This window comes from Pleurodeles waltl, chromosome 3_1 (genome assembly GCF_031143425.1).
Source record: "Pleurodeles waltl isolate 20211129_DDA chromosome 3_1, aPleWal1.hap1.20221129, whole genome shotgun sequence".
Classification (NCBI taxonomy): Eukaryota; Metazoa; Chordata; class Amphibia; order Caudata; family Salamandridae; genus Pleurodeles; species Pleurodeles waltl.
The window spans coordinates 765,644,890-765,664,641 of NC_090440.1; positions in this window are offsets into that span (position 1 = coordinate 765,644,890).

A 19,752-nucleotide genomic window follows, 5' to 3' on the forward strand; every position below is an offset into this window, starting at 1 on the left:
CATCTCCATACAAGGTTGTGAAGCCCTCCTTACCAGATGCCACCCTACTCCAACTTCCTCCTGTAACTTTCTCCTCCTTTACAGACCTCCACCTAACAACTCCACATTCCCAGATGCTTTTCTAGACGCAGTCTCAAACCTTGTTACACTATACTCCAACCTATGCATTCTTGGGGATCTAAACATTTGGTTTGACAAACCCAATATGCCCCATCCAAAAGCTATCACCACTGGCCTAGTCGCATTGCACCTACATCAGATTGGACACAATCCCACACACGTCGGTGGACACATCCTAGATGTCATTTTTGCTAAGCCTGAACGAGTTACTATTCATAGCATCACGCCAATCACTTAGTCAGACCACCATTTGATAACTTTATGACATACAACTCCACAAATCAACACATCCCACAACTACTTACATACATACACCTATCGACCATGGAGAAAACTCAATTTGGATGACTTAGAAACACAGCTAACAGCCAACAGAGATCTAGATGCAATTAATTCTGTGCCAAAACTTTTTGAGTGGCTACAGGAAGCTTTTGATATCCTAATACCACTCAGAAAAACTAAACACGACAAAAGAAAACCAACACCTTGGAGGAACACAGAACTTAAAAAGATAAAGCAACAAATCAGAAAGTTGCAGCGGACCTGGCTCAAAACAAACAACAGTCAAGACAAACTGCAGCTACACAAACTTAACAGGATATACAAATCATCAATCAAAAAAGCTAAAAAAAGGTACTACTCAGACAGAATTCAAAATGCTCAATCGACAACCAAGAAATTTTATAAAATTCTCAATGAATTTCGAAAACCTACATGTATGGAAGGAAGTCATCCCACTACTCAAGACTTCACAAACAAATTGGCAATTCACTACACAACCAAGGCAGACACATTGGACTCCTATTTAAAACAGAAGAAAAACATCAGCACCAAACCCTTTCCTAAAATACCCTGGTAGAGGCCATTGGCATAATCTAGTTTGGATAGTACAAGCGAGATAGTAGCTTGCACCTTGTGTGGAAATCCAAGGTGGGGTAAGATACGTCGTAAAGTCTTCAAGGTGATGAAGCTTGTTCGTGCTAATTTGTCCACTTGGGCATTCATAGTTAACTTGGAATCCATGGTGATTCCTAGGTTTTTAACTTCCTTGGATAATTGAGGAGGTGGTCCGAGATCGTCAGGCCAGACGCACAGAGGGTCATAACTTTTCCAGTCACCACATATGAGTATTTCTGTTTTGGAGGTAATTAGTTTGAGATGGCTCCAGTTCATCCACTGATCAACAGCTCTGAGGAAACTGAAGATTTGTGAGTTTTCAATGTTTTTGGGGCATTCTAATTTAAGTAGTATTTGTGTGTCATCTGCATAGTTGTAGCATGTGAGATGGAAATCATTGATCAGTTCTGGTAAAGATATCATGTAGATGTTGAAAAGCAACTGTGAGATGATTGATCCTTGGGGGACCCCTGATTTTGTGAGGTAGGGTTTGGACGAGAAGGGGGGCGAGTGGATGATATTAGATCTTTTTTAAAGATAGGAAGTAATCCAGTCAAGAGCAATCCCTTGTATGCCGGCTTCGTGGAGTCTTTGAATTAGGGTGTCATGGTCAACCGTATCAAAGGCAGCTGAGAGGTCCAAGAGAAGTAGTGCAGCAACTCCATTGCGGTTGACTGTGTTTTTAAGATCATCCCAGATTGCTATGAGTGACGATTCAGTGCTTCTTCCTGGGCGGAATCCAGTTTGGAAGTCTGAAAGTATAGAATTGTCTTCAATGAATTGTGACATCTGGGTGAATGCTGCTCTTTCTATCAATTTGCCCAGGAAAGGTCCATTTGTGATTGGTCTTTAGTTGTTGGGGTCTTGCAGGTCTAGGTTTGTTTTCTTTAATAATGGTTGTATGTATGCCTTTTTCAGGTCTACAGGAAAAGTTCCTGAAGTTAAAGAGTTGTTGATGATTCTTCTTACAGGTGTGGCAGCAGAAGTAGATAGAAGAATGTTCTTGAAGATTTGTGGTGGGCAAGGGTCAGAAGGGCAACTGGAAGGTCTGCTTGCTTTGACCAAATCCATAAATTCACCTTGGGATATTTGTTTGAAGGACTGTAGAGGTTGGGTTGGTTTATTCTTAGGATCATCTCTATCTATTATGAAAAAACTACAACGTATCCAGAATTCCGCAGCCAGGCTACTATTACATGTAAAGCAGCAAGCCCACATCTCCCCTGCCTTGAGAGCACTACCCTGGTTACCCGTTGCCAGAAGATGCACTTTCAAGCTGCTTTTTATCACCCACAAAGCTGTACATGGAACAGGACTGCTTTTTATCAGAAACAAAATAACCAAATACATCCAACAAAGAAACTTCCGCTCAAGATTGGCACCCCTCCTTAGAACACCACCATATAAGAAAAAGACTATAGGTGGTACATCCTTCTCCGTTCAAGCAGCCAAACTATGGAATTCATTACCCCCAACTATAAGAGCCACAGATAACTTTCTTGTCTTCAGAAAACTACTCAAGACTTGGCTCTTTCCTTCATAACCACCATATTCAAACAACTATGGACTGCATATGCCTATGTTGATAAATATTTTTTTCTGATTATGTGTATATTTCTAGTTATGTATAGTTCTTTAGAAAATATGTATCGCTACTATGTCATAACAATAAAATACACACACACTCTTTAAACCTGTTTGACTAAGTATATTTTACCCATGGTTCTAATTATGTATTGTTTGTGCATATGTGTGTGTATTCATGTGTGTTTTTATGTGTGTGTGTATGTGTGTATGTATATATATATATATATGTATGTATGTGTATATGTTGTTTCTGTGCTTGGCATGTTTGTGGGTCATTGCATGGCTCCTGGGTGGGTTGTTATACTATATATCTATGAATTCCTGCTCTCATCTTACCACACTAATCTACCCATCATCACATGTCATGTCTCTATCAAACTATCCTCCATTCTCACTCTGACTCATCCCAAATCCTTTCTACTACTTTCATCTCCTAAATAACTCTGCCTAAGCTCTTCTCTCCACTTCCACATCTAACTCACCAAACCTCACTCTACTACCGTGACCTCCCACACAACCTTACTAAATTCTTCCGCATTTATCTCACCCTGCTACTATGCTCTCCCTAACCCTTCCACATACTCTTCCCTCCTCCATCCCCCTTTACTCATTTCATAGCCTTTGGGTTGAGTAAATGAAGGATATACTCCCAATTAACAATTCTGGATTTCTTTCCTCCTCCACCCCTCCATTACTCCAGTCAATCTAACTAACAAACTCTCATATCCGCGGCTCAAATTAACTCATAATAATACTAAAACTGTACTAATTTTTTCCCAATACTAATCCATCACTAATTCTTGTTGGGTTCCAGAGTAGCGTGCTACTCACCGAAAAGCACTTTGACGCCTCGTCAGGGTAGTAAGCGCTATATAAATATGATTACAATACAATACAATACAACAGCAGGATTAGAATAGCACTGAACTGTGCACATGAACCACCAAACTCATGGCCACATGTAACCCCCCCAAACCACCCAGAGTCATATCTCCAATATCTCCAGTTAATACAGACAGCAGGTGGTAACATGGCACAAGGCAGACAGTGGAACTTGACATATACCATACATATGACACATACCTGTATCTCAGTGGAAGTATTGTCGTATCAGCTCTGCTCTAGAGTCAGCTGCATCCTCATCATCTTCCTCATCATCACTCCCCATGTCCCCTTCATCAGCCACTGGTACAGCTGCACCTCCTCTGCATCCAACAATGGTATGTGATGTCTCAGGGACAGATTGAGTAGCATGCAGCAAGCAGCAATGATCTGGCACACTTTCTGTGGTATGTAGAGTAGGGCACCTCTGGAGATGTGCAGACACCGGAATCTGGCCTTCAGAAGGCCAATGGTCCACTCAATCACCCGTTTTGCACTACTGTGAGCCTCATTGTACCAGTTGTCTGCAGCTGTAGTTGGATGCCTCACGGGTGTCAGTAGCCAGGGAAGGTTGGGATATCCAGAGTCACCTGTGTGCACAGAGGTAAGAGCCATGTCAGGACCAGGAGGGTGTAGTGCAGGTTGTGAAGAGTGTTCGGAGCAGAGGGGCACACATATGTGAGGATACATACTGATTAGGGAGGCCCGATCCCTCTGTAGTGGGGCCATCATATGTGGGATAGTGCTGTTCCACAGAATATAGGAGTCATGCACAGACCCAGGGAACCTGGCAGTTACTTGTGTGATATATTGGTCAGCTAGAAACACCACTTGCACATTGGTGGAATAGAAGTTTTTACGGTTCCTATACATTTGTTTATTCCACCTGCGGGTCACCAGGGCAATGTGGGTGCCATCTATGGCACCCTATCACATGAGGGACATGTGCCATTTCATAGAAGGCAGCCTTCACAGTGGGTAAATCAGCACGATCTGGGACATCCCTGCAGCCAAACCCACTGTGATCTGGAAGGACCCTGAGGCAAGGAAGTGGAGGACTGACAAGACTTGTACTGTGGGAGGGATAGCATGTGAATGTCGAATGGCAGGCAATAGTTCAGGCTCCAACTGGGTCACCAGATCCATGATGGTCTGACGGTTCAGACCATAGGTCCGTATGATGTGTCACTCTTCAAAGTTGGCAAGGTCGACTAGGGGCCTGTACACTGGAGCATTCCTCATCCTCAACCTTCTACCGTACCTGCCAATGGAAGGGAGTAGAAATCATGATATCCAGCATTTACCGTGTGGACGCTTATCAGCTGTACACAGGGCAACATATGTCACGCAAGATGCACCTTAAATGCACCCTGAATACACAACGCACATTTAAAATGGCGGCTGCCTGTCCTGCATACACTGGACTGATTGCAGTGTGCTCATCCCGCCGGCGTAACACGTCGTGGCAGTAGGCAGTCTAAACTGCCATGCAACTCCTCATTGGTTAACATGGTTGCCTATGGGCGCAGGAGCCAATGGCGATTGCTGCCGGCGTTGACGGTGATATCCACGGTGGGCGTAATCGCCTTTTTATGTGCTCATGCTGACTTGACTCCTGACTGTCGTGCACAGAAGACCTCCATTGCGTGTGCTGCTGTGTTCTGACTCTGGTTGCCAAGATGCCATGTCCTGCAGGAGATACGGCCCCGGACTTCACCCAGGAGGAATTGGAGAAGCTCGTAGAGGGAGTCCTACACCTGTATGGACAGTTGCATGGGCCACCAGAGCAGCAGGTGAGGTCAATGTGACTGTGCTGTCTTTGAGTGGTGTATATGGGGATGGGGGCCTTAGGACGAGTCAGTGTGACTGGAGAATGGACATGGGTGAGGAGTCTGAGCCTACGTGGATTGATGACATGTGGCTGTGGTCGTGAGATGTGTGCTGTCCCCTGCTGTCCCTGTGATGCCACTCTAGATTAATCTGTCCTTCTGTCTGTGTTACCCATGCAGGTCAGCGGCCATCAGAAGAAGGGGATATGGTGTACCATCGCCAAACAAGTGCAAACCCTGAGGGTCCATGCCTGGCAGAGCATCCACTGCAGAAAGAGGTGCGAGACCTGAGACACTGGGCCTGGAAGACCGCAGAGGCCCAGCTGGAGACAGCCTCCCAATGTGGGAGAAAGTTCACATCGGACCCTGACCTCCCTGATGGCCCTCATTTTGGCAGTGGCCTACCCTATGGTGGATGGGCACTCGAGGGGAGCACAGCAGCCACTAGGGGGTGAGTACACACTCTCACTTACGATGTGTGTTGCCATTGTGGCTCTGGGTGTGCACTATTGTGAAGCTGTGGCATGGCTACGAGGTGGATTCATGTCCACAATGAGTATTAACCTGCCGGGCAGGATTTGCATCACGGATGTATGGCCTTGCAGTCTGTGAATGGAGTCGCAGCTAGCTCCAATGTGGTATGTGTGTTGTCATCTACTATCAAAATGTGCTAGGCAGCACATGCCACCAGGATCATAGCATCTGTGTTGTCAGGCCATTGTAATCAATTGATACCAACCACTGTGCCAGGGATGACTGCTGAGTCCTCAATCTGCTGCCAGGTACTGTATGTGTAGGGAGGTACGGTGGGCCAAGTTGTCACTGTGCTATTTGAGAATGGCCTAGTTGGCATGCCAACTAGCCATGCAGGAATCTATTGGTTTGGTAGTCCAGGAATAGTGTGTCTCTATGGGCATGTGAAGAGTGCAGGTCCTGGGCAAATGTGGTGCGTAGGTCTCTCATCATGTACACGATTGCATCTGTATCAGCTCAAGCACTGTACATGTGCATTGCTGTGGTGATCTCCATGGTGTTCCATTGTTGTAGCATGTGTAGGTGAGGGCATGGCGTGTCATGGCATGGCATCAGAAGATGTTGTAGTTACTCTCTGTGACTGTTGTACTGGCATTTACCGATTGCACCCTGTCTCTCTCTCTCCCACCCACCCTCCCTCCCTCTCCTCCTCTGTCTGGCACCGGCGATTGGGGATGGTGCAGCCCACGGGACCCACAAGGTTGATACCAGCGAAGCCGAGGGGACCAGTGGGATGGAGGGCGAGGGGAGTGCCACAGGGGAGACAGGATCGATGACACCATCTTCATATTCCTCCTCTGATGGACGCTCCCTGGCATTGACGAGCCATCTGGGACCATCCCAGCACCGTCCTTGTCCACCACCCTCTTCACCAGCACCATCCTCCCTGTAGCCCCCCACCCAGTTGCCTGTGTCTGCCCACCCAGGAGGGTGGGCGTCTCCTTCGCTGCAGGCACCTCTGCCCCTGCCCCTATCAGTCCTGCTGCCCTCAATGAGGAGGCTACTGACCTCCTGGGTTCCATCTCTGTGGGGCAGACAACCATTGTGAATGCCATCCAGGGACTGTCATCCCAGATTCAGCAGACCAATGCATTCCTGGAAGGCATTCACGGCTCCCTCTCTGGCCTGCAGAGATTATTTCAGGCTCTGGCCTCCTCCTTGACGGCACCCAGTGTCCCTTCTTCTTCTGCCCCCCCTCCAGCTGCCTGTTCCCAAACCCACATCTCTCTCCTCTCACCCTTCCAAGGCACACTTACTGACCCACTTGCATCCACATCAACAGACACAGTACGCAAGGACAGACACAAGCACCACAAACACTACCACCGCCGTGCACACACACAACATTCAGATATACCAACATCCACTCCCTTCACCGACTCCTCCACCTCCTCCCCCTGACAGTCACGACACCACTCACACTTACAGTCAGCACCTCATCAGTCCAAGATCCTGCCACACGTGCCCTCACTTGCACCGTCACCACATTATCAGACCCACATACATGCACCCCAAACACCAAACGCGCACCCACCATGGCAATGAACACCCCCACATGCACCACATCCACCCTACCTGCAGACACCACCACAACATTCACTCACACATCCCCCCTGCATCTCCCCAACCGCTTTTACCAATACACCTAAATGCCCACACTCACCCAGCTTACACATGGCACACATCCACACACCTGCACCGAAGGCACCTCCACGTACACACCCCTAAACAATACCCTGTCCCTCCACTCCAAAACGTCCTTTCCATGACCTACCTTGTGCCCCTAAGAAATGTTTACTGACCGAGGTTTAACTATTCCCCACCACTGGCCCAGTCCCTGTTCCCCCAATGCGCCCTGCTACCCTTCCCAGACCCTTGCCTTCCACCTCCAAGGCCTCCACTGGTTTTCGCCATGCCCCTCCCCACCTAAGACAGTCACCCCCAGCAAGGCGACAGTTAGCCCTCCCACAGCCAAGGCCAAGCCCACTCCCTCCACTTCCAGGGCCAGGCCTAAACCACCCCTCCTTCCGGCGAAACCACCTCCTTCCAGGGGCAGGCCTAAGAACCCCCCTTCCAGACCCCATCCCAAAAGACCCCCCCCAAGCCCAGCCCAAAATACCCCTCTCCAAGCCCAAACCCCATCTCCTCACCCCCATTAGGCCTACATGCCCCATTGACACCCCTCCCCTGTGGAGGCCAGCACTGTGCAGTCAGGAGTCAAGTTGGGGCCTCATACTGTGCCCTGTGTTGTTGGGGCACAATGGCCAATTTTGGACTGGCTCTTGGGGCTCATTCTACATAGTTTTGTTCTTTTTAAGTTATTTATTATATATACACCACTGCACCGTTGGTGTTGATGGAAAAAACCTTTTCCTGGCTTTCCTTCCACTTGTATGTGTCGTAGTTATGCGATTTTGCATGTGTGTGTGTTTGTGTGTGTGTGAGTGTGTGTGGGTGTGGCTTGCCGTGCTGTGTGTGTGTGTGTTTTGTGTGTGTGTACTAATGTCCTTCCCTCAAGTGTGTGCTAGGCTGGTGTACTTACAGTTGGTATCTCGGTCGGAGTCGCTAGTCCTTGAAGTCAATGGCCAGCAGGAGCATTGGGAAGACTTGCAATTTGTGTGCCATAGCACCTACGGACATGCCTGTGTTCATTAAGGTGAGTGTTCCCTTTTACGTTGTTCGGTTCGGCCATGCTTTTCATGGTGGTGAGACCGCCCTGGAAATGCTGGCGGTGTGCAGCCTCAAAATACGGACATGGGAAACTGCTTGACCGTCTGCCTGGATGCATGCCGCCGGTTGCAGCAGTCTGTCCACACTGGCGGTTCAGACCGAAACCTGGCTGTGTTCTGCTGTTGCCTTCACTGACTCGTAATATGGGGGTCTTCACCATCTGGCCCACAATGGTCCAACCGCCACCTTCACCATAGCAGTCCACTGACCGCCATGCTCATGATGAAGGCCTCAGTCTGTGCAGTGAAAGAAAACCAGTTAAATTCATAATATTGTGAGTTCCTTTGATTTTGAGTCTCCAACACAGAATAAGTAATCTACATGAGAGGTCTTTTGTCATTGAGTCTTCAAATCAAGAGTGCTCTTTGCCAGATCACATGTAGTTCACGTCAAAGAATCTATGGCAGGGAATTCCTCTGATGCTGGCAACAGAAAGACTCCTTTTTTCCATATCAGGTGGGGATGCCTGGAGAAGAGTTTTCCCAGCAGCCTAAAAAGTGTTTTTTTCATTGATGATCAGCACATGACACTCTGATGTCATGAACTTCAGTGGCATATCTCAGCCCCCCGAGCACCAATTTCAAAGAGAGCGGTATTGTTGGAAATTGGAGAATCTCAATGGCATCACTCCCTATCAATCAATCAGTGTACTTGTAAAGCGCGACTAGTCATCTGCTAGGGTCTCAAGACGCTGGGGGGGCAGTAAGTGAGTAGTCGTCTGAGAACTGAGGGGATCAGGTGAAGAGCCAAGTTTTGAGGTCTTTTCTGAATAGCGATAGAGTGGGAGATTATCTGCGGTGGATGGGAAGGGAGTTCCAGGTCTTGGTGGCATGGTCAGAGAAGGACCTTCCCCTTCCTCCGGCTGAGGCCTTCAGGATGCGTAGGACGGCGGTGAGGGCAGCGGAGTGGAGCTGCCTGGTAGGCATGTATTAGTGGAGTCTTTGGTTGAGGTATTCTGATCCAGCGTTGTGGAGGGCTTTGTAAGTGTTGTGAGATGTTTTAACGTAATTCTGTTGTCTATTGGGAGCCAGTGCAGGTCTCTCAGTAGGGCAGAGGTGTGGCTGTGTTTGGGGGCATTCTTGATGAGACGGGCGGAGGCGTTCTGGATGCGTTGCATTCTTTTCCGTACCTTGGTCGTGGTTCCGGCATAGAGTGCATTGTCGTAGTCCAGGTGGCTGCAGACGAGGGCCTAGGTGACTGGAGCATGCGCATGGTGTTGAAACAGGAGACTGCGCTGACTTAACGGTTCATCAAGAGTGCTGAGTCCAGGATGAATCCGAGGTTGCAGGCGTGGTCGGTGGGGGCCGGAGCACTTCCGGGGGCAGTGGACCACCAGGAGATGTCCCAGGCTAAGGGGTTGTTGCCGATGACGAGGGCTTCTGTTTTTTTGGTATTTCGCTTGAGGCAGCTCTCCTTCATCCAGGCGGCGACTGCCCTTATTCTGTTGTGGAAGTTGGCTTTGGCTGTGTGCGGGTCATTGGTGAGGGAGATTATTAGCTGATTGTCGTCGGCGTATAAGACGATGTTGAGTGCGTGGTGTCTGGCGATGATGGCTAGGAGGGCCATGTAGCAGTTAAAGAGCGTGGGGCTCAGAGAGGAGCCTTGTGGGATGCCGCAGATGATCTTGGTAGCCTCTGAGTAGGAGGGGGGGAGTCAGACTTTTTGGGTCCTGTCAGAGAGGAAGGAGGGGATCCATTCTAGAGCCTTGTCTCGGATGCTGGCGTCATGGCAATGAGTCCGTAGAGAGCGGTGGGAGATGGTGTCGAAGGCAGCGGACAGGTCAAGGAGGATGAGAGCCGCGGTCTCACCGCTGTCTTGGAGGATGTGAATGTCGTCTGTGGCGGCGAGGAGGGTGTTCTCAGTGCTGTGGTTTCTCTGGAAGCCTGACTGTGAGGGGTCCAGGACGTTGTTGAGTTCGATGCGTTTGGTGAGTTGACTGTTGACAGACTTTTCGATGACTTTAGCTGGGAAGAGGATTAGAGAGATGGGCCGGAAGTTCTTGAGGTCGTTTGGGTCTGCGGTGGGTTTCTTTTGTAAGGGCTTGATTTCGGCATGTTTCCAGATTTCTGGGAAGGTGGCAGTTTCGAAGGAGCGGTTAATGATGTACTGGAATTTGGGTGCAATGGTGCTGCTTGCTTTGTTGAGGATCTATTGGGGACAGGGATCGGAGGGAGAGCCGGAGTGGATGGAGTTCATGATGTTGAGGGTTTCTTTGTTGGAGATGTTCGCCCAGCAGAGTAGGTAGTGGGGGTTTGGAGGAGCTTCGGTGGTGGATATGACGGTGGTGAGCGTGGGATGGCCCTGGGTCGGGAAGTTGTTGCAGATGTCTGTTATCTTGCGGTGGAAGTAGGTGGAGCGGTTGTTGCAGAGTTCTTGTGAGGGGAGGATGTCCGTGGACTTCGCTCAGGGGTTGATCAGTTCACTGATGATCACAAAGAGTTCTTTGCTGTTGTGTGCGTTGTTGTTCATGCATTCCTGGAAGGCGTTTCTCTTGGTGGTCCTGATGAATCGGTGGTGTGCGTTTAGGTCTTTTTTGAAGGCTTCATGGTTGGTGGGGGTCTTGTCGGTGGGCCATTTTCTTTTGAGGCATCTGCAGTTTTGTTTGGACTCCTTGAGGGCGAGGTGAACCAACTGGCTTTCACTGATCTGTGTCTGTTGGAGGGTTTGTTGATGGGGGCTAAGGTGTTGGCGCAGTCTAAGATCCAATTGATGAGGTCCTGGACAGCTGTGTTCGTGTCAAGGTCATCTGGGGGGGGGTGAGTTGTTGAGGCTAGTGAGTAGCTGGTCCTTGGTGATCTTGTTTCAGCTCCTGCGGGGTGGTAGGTGAGCAAGGTGTTGGTCAGGGGATTTGCTGAAGGTAAAGTGGGGACAGAGATGTGGTACTGGCAGTGAAGATGGGGTTGAGTGTGTGTCTGACAGAGTGGGTGGGCGAGGTGATGAGTTGCTTGAGTCCAAGGTTGGTAAGGTTTTCGAGCAGCATCGTGTAGTTGTTGTCTATGGGGTTCTCCAGGTGGAAGTTTAGGTCCCCGAGGAGTATGTAGTCCTTGGATGCAAGCGCATCTCTGCTTGGGGATTGTCGACCACCAAGCAGGGATCCACATGCTAAATACCAGGTATTAATTATCTCTTTAGGGGGTGCACCTTCCCCCTAAATTTTACAGATTTCTACCCTGTCCCAGGACGTAGATGGAACATTTGCCCTCAATTTGCTCACCTGGGAAATGGGCAGAAAGCCTACTAGCCAGAATAAAAATTGTTTTGAAATAAAAGGGGTGGGGACATTCCTCCCTGCCATAGGGTCATGCTCTGACACCAGAAGAGGGAAATAATGTATTTCTTCTTCCATGGGAGCCCCATTGGGGGTTTGCCCCCAATCTGCCCTGAGCCAGGGTAGAGACCCCAGTAGACAACAAGGACGATTTTTATTTTCACAAAAGAAAGGGGTTTGGAGGCACAACCTGGGGTAAGGCCATGATTGCACCCAAACTGGAGCAATATAGACTTTCTACCCCTCCCCCGGAGGCAGATTGGGGGGGTTACCCCAATTTGTTCACTGGGAGTGTAGAAAAGCCTATCAGATACTAGGGATTTTACACTGCCCCTCCATCAAATAAAATGGGTCAGGCAGCCCATCTGGTATTGGGCCATACTCTCAGCCCCTGAAAGGCCAATAGAGTCTTTCTGCTTCCCTTGGGAGGACAGATAGGGCGTTTGCCTCGACTTGGGGGGATTTGCCCCAGTCTGAACCGAGGGGATAGCAAGCCCACAAGAAACCAGGGATTTTATTTGTGGGCAAAACAAGGGAGTTGGGGGCATCTTTTTATTTATTGGAACAAATGTAGGAATACGCGGTGGAAGAAAGTGTGTGGCTTCCCCACAGATTCGGGAACTATCCCTCATAGAAATGTGAGGAAAATGAGTGTTTTTTGCTCGCATTTAAAATCTGCAATGCCTCTGGGGAAAAAAAAACGTTGTGGGGTTCACATGAGTCACACCACCTTGGACTCCCCTGCAGATCTAGTTTTCAGAAATGGTTGGGGTTCATAGGTATATTCTTGTGGCAGCCAAGCCCAGTCCCAAATCCACAGCTATATACACTGCAAAAAGGTTGATTTTTAGTGGAAAGGTTTGTTCTGTCCATGTTGCATTTTGGGGGCCTTTCTTGTTGCGAGTACTTGGCACATCCACAAATGTGGGTTACTGTTATTATTGGAACAAGTGTGGGACTGCTGCGGGGTAGGACATTTGTAGTAAGCTAGGAAAAAGAAGGATGTGCGATTGTTAGACCTGACAACCTTAGGGTGGCCTTCCCCCAAACAGTTTGCCTGCTTGCCTCCAATTTTGCTGAATTTGTTTTTGTTGTAGGTTTTAGGACTTTGTGTGCTTTACTGCTGCTAACCAGTGCTAAAGTGCTCCTCCTGAAACATGGTTTGATTGGTATATACATAATTGGCATGTTTTGTTTACTTATAGGTCCCTAGTAAAGTACACTACATGTGCTCAGGGCCTTTAAAGTTACTCGTGGGCCTAGAGCACTGCTTGTGCCACCTGCTTAAGTAGCACTTTAATACATGTCCCAGGCCTGCCATTGCAGCCTGAATACAGTGCAACACTGCCATTTCGAATTGGCATTTAAAATACTTTGCCAAGCCTTAAACTCCCCTTTTATTACATGCAAATTCACTCCTAAGGTAGGCCCTAGGTAGCCCTTGGAGCAGGGTGCTGTGCAAATAAAAGGTAGAACATATACATTTAAGTTTTACAAGTCCTGGAAGTGAAACACTCTCAACTTCGACTTTCACTACTGTGATGTCTGCCCTTCTCATAGGATAACTGTTGGACCTGGCTTTTTGACAGGGTCATCCCCAAACCTTTTGCCTCCTTCCTCCTATTTTTTCTGACCTGTTGTTGTTGGCTTTTGGACTTTGAGCACTTTACCACTGCTAACCAGTGCTAAAGTGCATATGCTCTCTGTGTAAATTGTACTGTTTATTGGTTTATCCATGATTGGCTATTTGATCTACTTGTAAGACCCTAGTAGAGTGCACTATGTGTGCCTAGGGCCTGTAGATTAAATGCTACTAGTGGGCCTGCAGCACTGGTTGTGCTACCCACTTAAGTAGCCCCTTCACCTTGTCTCAGCCCTGCCATTGCAAGGCCTGTGTGTGCAGTTTCACTGCCATTTCGACTTGGCATTTAAAAGTACTTGCCAAGCCTAAATCTCCCCTTTTTCTACATATAAGTCACCCCTAATGTGTGCCCTAGGTAACCCCTAGAGCAGGGTGCTGTGTCGGTAAAAGGCAGGACATATACCTGTATAGTTTATATGTCCTGGTAGTGTAAAACTCCTAAATTCGTTTTTACACTACTGTGAGGCCTGCTCCCTTCATAGGCTAACATTGGGGCTGCACTCATACATTGTTGAAGTGGCAGCTGCTGATCTGAAAGGAGCAGGAAGGTCATATTTAGTATGGCCAGAATGGTAATACAAAATCCTGCTGACTGGTGAAGTCGGATTTAATATTGCTATTCTAGAAATGCCACTTTTAGAAATTGAGCATTTCTTTGCACTTAAATCTTTCTGTGCCTTACAATCCACGTCTGGCTGGGTTTAGTTGACAGCTCCTTGTGCATTCACTCAGACACACCCCAAACACAGGGTACTCAGCCTCACTTGCATACATCTGCATTTTGAATGGGTCTTCCTGGGCTGGGAGGGTGGAGGGCCTGCCCTCACACAAAGGACTGCCACACCCCCTACTGGAACCCTGGCAGACAGGATTGAACTGAAAGGGGACCTGGTGCACTTCTTAGCCACTCTTTGAAGTTACCCCCACTTCAAAGCACAATTTAGTATAAAACAGGGCCTCTGCCCTACCACCTCAGACACTTGCTGGAGAAGAAACCTGAACCAGAACCTACATCCTGCCAAGAAGAACTGCCTGGCTGCTCAAAGGACTCACCTGTCTGCTTTCTACAAAGGACTGCTGCCTTGCTGTTGGCCTGCTGCCTTGCTGAACTCTTGTCTGGCTGTAAAAGTGCTCTCCAAGGGCTTGGATAGAGCTTGCCTCCTGTTCCCTGAAGTCTCAGGACCAAAAAGACTTCTCTTTTTCATTTGGACTCTTCGTGCGCCGAAAGTTTCGACGCACAGCTTGTTCCGCGGTGAAAAATTCACCACACGCCGATCCAGAAAGACGTCACTTGACGCGACGCCTGCGGTGCGACCGGAACTTCGACGCACGGCCTCACATGGACAACGCCACCCGACTTCCAGAGGGGAAAACGACGCGATGCCTGCCGTGAGAAAGAAAATTCCATGCACAGCCTCCCGGAACGACACGCAGCCAGATAACAAGCCGAGGAATCCACGCACAGACCCTGGGACATCTGGTAATCCTGCGATCCATAGAAGGAGACGGTCCACGTGCCGGAAAACGACGCACGTCTTCCCCGAGTGAAAAAATAACAACGCAAGTCCGTGTGTGAAGGGGCGAAACCGACACACACAACATTTTTCCTCCCATAGAACGACGCACGTCTCCCAGCATGAAAAATAAGGACGCAAGTCCTTGTGTGAAGGGGCGTAACCGATGCACACACCATTTTTCCACGCATCTCCTCTTCTGCGGCCCTCTGCGGAGATTTTCCACTCCAAACCAGGTACTTTGTGCTTGAAAGAGACTTTGTTTGCTTTTTAAAGACTTAAAACACTTCATATCACTTTTCAGTGATATCTTTACAAATTTATATTGCATTTTTGATCGTTTTGACCTGCAAATACCCAGATAAATATTATATATTTTTCTAAACACTGTGTGGTGTATTTTTGTGGTGCTATATTGTGTTATTGTCTGATTTATTGCACAAACGCTTTACACCTTGCCTTCTAAGTTAAGCCTGACTGCTCGTGCCAAGCTACCAGAGGGTGGGCACAGGATAATTTGGATTGTGTGTGACTTACCCTGACTAGAGTGAGGGTACTTGCTTGGACAGAGGGTATCCTGACTGCCAACTAAAAACCCCATTTCTAACAATAACATTGGGGGTTCCTTATTTTATTTAATAAGCTGTAAATCCTGATTGGGAAGGGTTAGATCTGTCATGTTTATTACCTATGGGATTGTAATGATAAATCCTCTTTAGTGGTACATTCTGATTTCTTGTTACAATTTTGAAACACCATTTTTAGATAGTTGTAATTTTCCTGTTCTTAGCCCTGTGTGCCTGACAGCTGTCTCCAATACACATTAGGGGTGGGGTGACAGCTGGGCTTTGTGCATTCCCTCTAGACAGTCACATACAAAGGGAGCTTACGTGTGAATGATGGGCCAGCTTGGGCAGGTTGGGAGAGAGGAATTGGCCACTGTCTCACACTTACACTTGAATAGGCTGTGTCCTACCCTCACTCAAAGGACTATTTTACCCCCTGTAGTGAGTCTGTAGCCAAGGCAGGAAGGAAGGACCTCTGTGCACTTCAAAGCCCTCCTTTGAAGTGTACCCCACTTTAAAGGCTCCACTGGGTATGAGAACTGGACTTCTGACCCTACCACCTCAGTACCCTTCTGGACCTGTGGATACTCTGTCAGGAGGAAGGACTGAGGTGCTGCTACAAGGACTGTCACTTTGCTGGATTTCTGATCTGGAAAAACTGCTTTCTTGCTGTGCTGACCTGCTGCCTGTTGCCCTCCTTGCCTGGTGAGAAGGAGTGGACCCACATCACTTGAGCCCAACACCCATGGTAACTCCAAGGACCAGCTGAATGGTCTCCTGTTTTCTGAAGTCTCAGGGACATTAAAGACTTCCAGCTCACCTGTTACAGCACCTGGATTCTGTAATCTGTGAGTCTTGCCCTGCCAAGTAGTGCCATTCTCATCCTGGGCCCTTGGAAGTGGGTAGAAAGTGCTGCTCCTGCCAGAACCAATGCATCGCCGCTGTTGTGAGGGACAGGGCTGGCACATCACCCCTGTCGCCTGGATTGGAACTGGCGCATCATCCCTACTGCGGGGATCAACTCTGACGCATCACTGAGGCTGCAAGGACAGAACCAGTACATCACCTGTGGAACCACCACACCTAGGAGTCACCGCATTACCACTGTTGCGTGGAGAAAATGGATGTATCTCCTCAACTGCATGGAGGAAAATGACACATCTTCTTTGCTGCAGAGATTGACACCAGGGCATCGCCTCCTTTGCTTGATGAAATGTGATGGCTCCAGGCCGTGTTTTGGGGAATTTTGACTCATGGGCACTAGGTGTAGCCACTCCAGTGGGAACCATTTTTATTGGGAGATGTGTGGGAACACAGAGTAGTCCAATACTTGCTGTTTCTAATTACACTTCACTACATTTTTGGCTTCCAAATGTAAGCCAGTGTGGAAAAGAGAAGACATTTTGCAAAATGTCCTATGAATCACATCAGTATGGGTAACCCCAAATTCATATGTGTGAAAATAATAACTGTTAATAAACTCAGTAGCTTGTACACATTTCAGAAATACATGTTTCCTTCGTACGCATTTTTTGATCCATTACACTTTCCCATGTGAATTGCTGTATAATCAGTAACACTGAAAAATCATTATAAGCTGCAGCTCAGTTGTTGGCTCTGGGGATGGTGGGTTTTTGTAGGACATACAAACCCTACATATACCTAGGACCAGAAGGATCTATCGGACATAATGGTATATTGCTTTTGTAAACTGGCCATTGCGACAAAATTACAGAAGACTGTCATCAATGGCTATTTTTTCAACTAATTTTCATTACTGTTTCTTTCAATAGATTCCTTAGGAAAACCTTGAGGGATATACACAAATGACACTTTGCTGAATTCAGAATGTCCACTTTTCAGAAATACAAACGCAATAAATTGTCTATAGCTGTGGGAGTGAAACATCCCCCAAACAACATTGTAGCGCTCACTGACATCTGCCTGCCATGCAGTGGAAGTAGGGATGGTACCTGCATGGCCATCCAGGTCATGTTTGCTCTTTTCTAAAATCACTAATTACTGATCATGTTCCCTCCTCACTCCCACTGTCACACCCATGCAGCATACCCTGACAGCTGTCTTAAAAGCCTGCCATTCCACAAGGAGTCAGAGGCAGTGCTAGTGTTCTGTACAAAATAACCTCTCAATAGGCCCAGTCCTCCTGTGCACTGGGGCAGAAGTGCCACATAGGAGCCCTTGGCCGAAGCAGCATGCCATTGCAATCCCATCAGAATTGGGCTATGGTCAGAGACAGTGCGGCCTAAGTAATCAGTGTGGTGGACAGATTAGCATAGGGAGGCCGAGTCCAGGAACATATCCAGGTGGACATGAAGGGTGTACAGACCAGAATAAAAGGAGTAGTCCCTCTCCCCACAGTGTTGCACCCTCCAGAAATCCACAAAGTCCCAACAGGTTACCAATTCCTTAAACCTCCTTGTGATCCTATGTACTGGCACCCTGGGGAGCAGGGGTCTGTAACGATTGAGGCCTGTATCCTCCACACAATTAAAGTCTCCCCCAAGAACCATAGCCACCTGGTTGCGCTGATAAGTGAGCCAGGAAAGTGAGTGGATCCTGGTTAGGAGAGTAAACACAGCTGATCATTAAAGGTTTGCCATTCAGCCTCCTCTCCACCAGTACATATCTACCCTCCCTATCTACCCGGACCTGCATTGCCTCAAAAGGGACCCCTGCCCTAACCCAAATCAAGTCTCCCCAAACAGACAGAATAGTCCATGGCATACACCTGCTCTCTCCAAAGTCGCTGGAGGTGTTGTGTTTCTATGGTCGTGAGGTGCATCTCTTGTAAAAGAGCTATATGTACCGTCCGGTACTTCAGGAACAGATGTATCTTGTGTCTCTGGGCTGCCTTCCCCATGCCCCTAATTTTTCAAGTCAGTAGCTAAAAGTCAGTGTGACTTGCAGACATGCGTATGTAACATACCTTGCAACATTTCCTCCCAACCGACCCCTATCCACCACAGCCATGGTGCCTTTCATACAATGACAGCTCCAACACTGGGACCCATGAACAAAGAAACAAAATCACAACTCTTCGACCCCAGGGCATCATTGCAAGAGCTAGCCAACCAAAAGTAGGCATGACAAAACAAACAAACACATTTCACGGTTCCACTATACACAGGGCAGTGGATATCACCATGTGTGGTGGTATGCTAGCTTCTAAGACAATCCGTGTTATCAGCCACTCTGACCTATCTTTGGCACATCATGCCATCCACTTCTCACATACAAAAGTGACAGAGGAGGGGAAGGGGCAGGAGAAAGGGGGACAGAATGCACTTTGATGGAATACTAGTCCCAGTCTTTAAAGCCTGGGATTGCTCTGCTCTCATGGGGTCCCAGCCAACTAGTATCTCTCAAATCGAAGAGGCAGCTTATGGCAGCAGCACTCTAACAAAGGAGTCCCCGCAGAGGCCTCTGACACACCATGAAAGTTCCTCTGGTGCAACGGCGGCTGTCTACCCCCTTGCCCCTGCTCCCTAATAAATGTCCACCTTACCATCACCTGACCAGGGATTCAAATCAAGTCCTCTGCAGATTGTGGGGTGATTAGGGGCATGTTCTACTGGCCGAGGTATAATCTGAGGTGCAATCTACAGAATGTCTTTCTGAGGGTGTTCTGCCATCTGAGTCTGTTGGCTTATGGCAAGCAAGGCCACTTGCGACCAGAATTGTCACAGCTTTGTCCCTAGCTGCTTGAGCCTTTGTTGGTCCTTGAATGCTTTCTGCTTTAGCCACTTCTCAACTGTTCTTCCACAGCCATCATCATGGGTGAGCCTTCTCCTTCCAGTGCGCTACCACCTGGTGACTCAGCCATGTCCAGCCCCTCCTGTGCATCCATAGGGTTGTGGAAGATGTATGTTTTCCCATCCAGCATGGCCTGCAGCTTAGCAGGGAACAAGAGCTAGTACCAAAGACCCTCTTCCCTCAGTGCATGTTTAATCTCCAGAGAAAAGGTTCTTTTTGCCTGCACTGTTGCAGTAAAGTCTGGGAACAGAGTCACATCTATGTTGCCTATTTTGAAGGGGCCATCCATGCATGAGTTTTGGAGCAAGGTGTCGCAATCACTTTAGTGCAACTATCTAGCCACCACAGGTCTTGATGGTCACCCCGAGGCCGAAGTCCTCATGGAGGCCTACATCCATGCTTCCAAGTA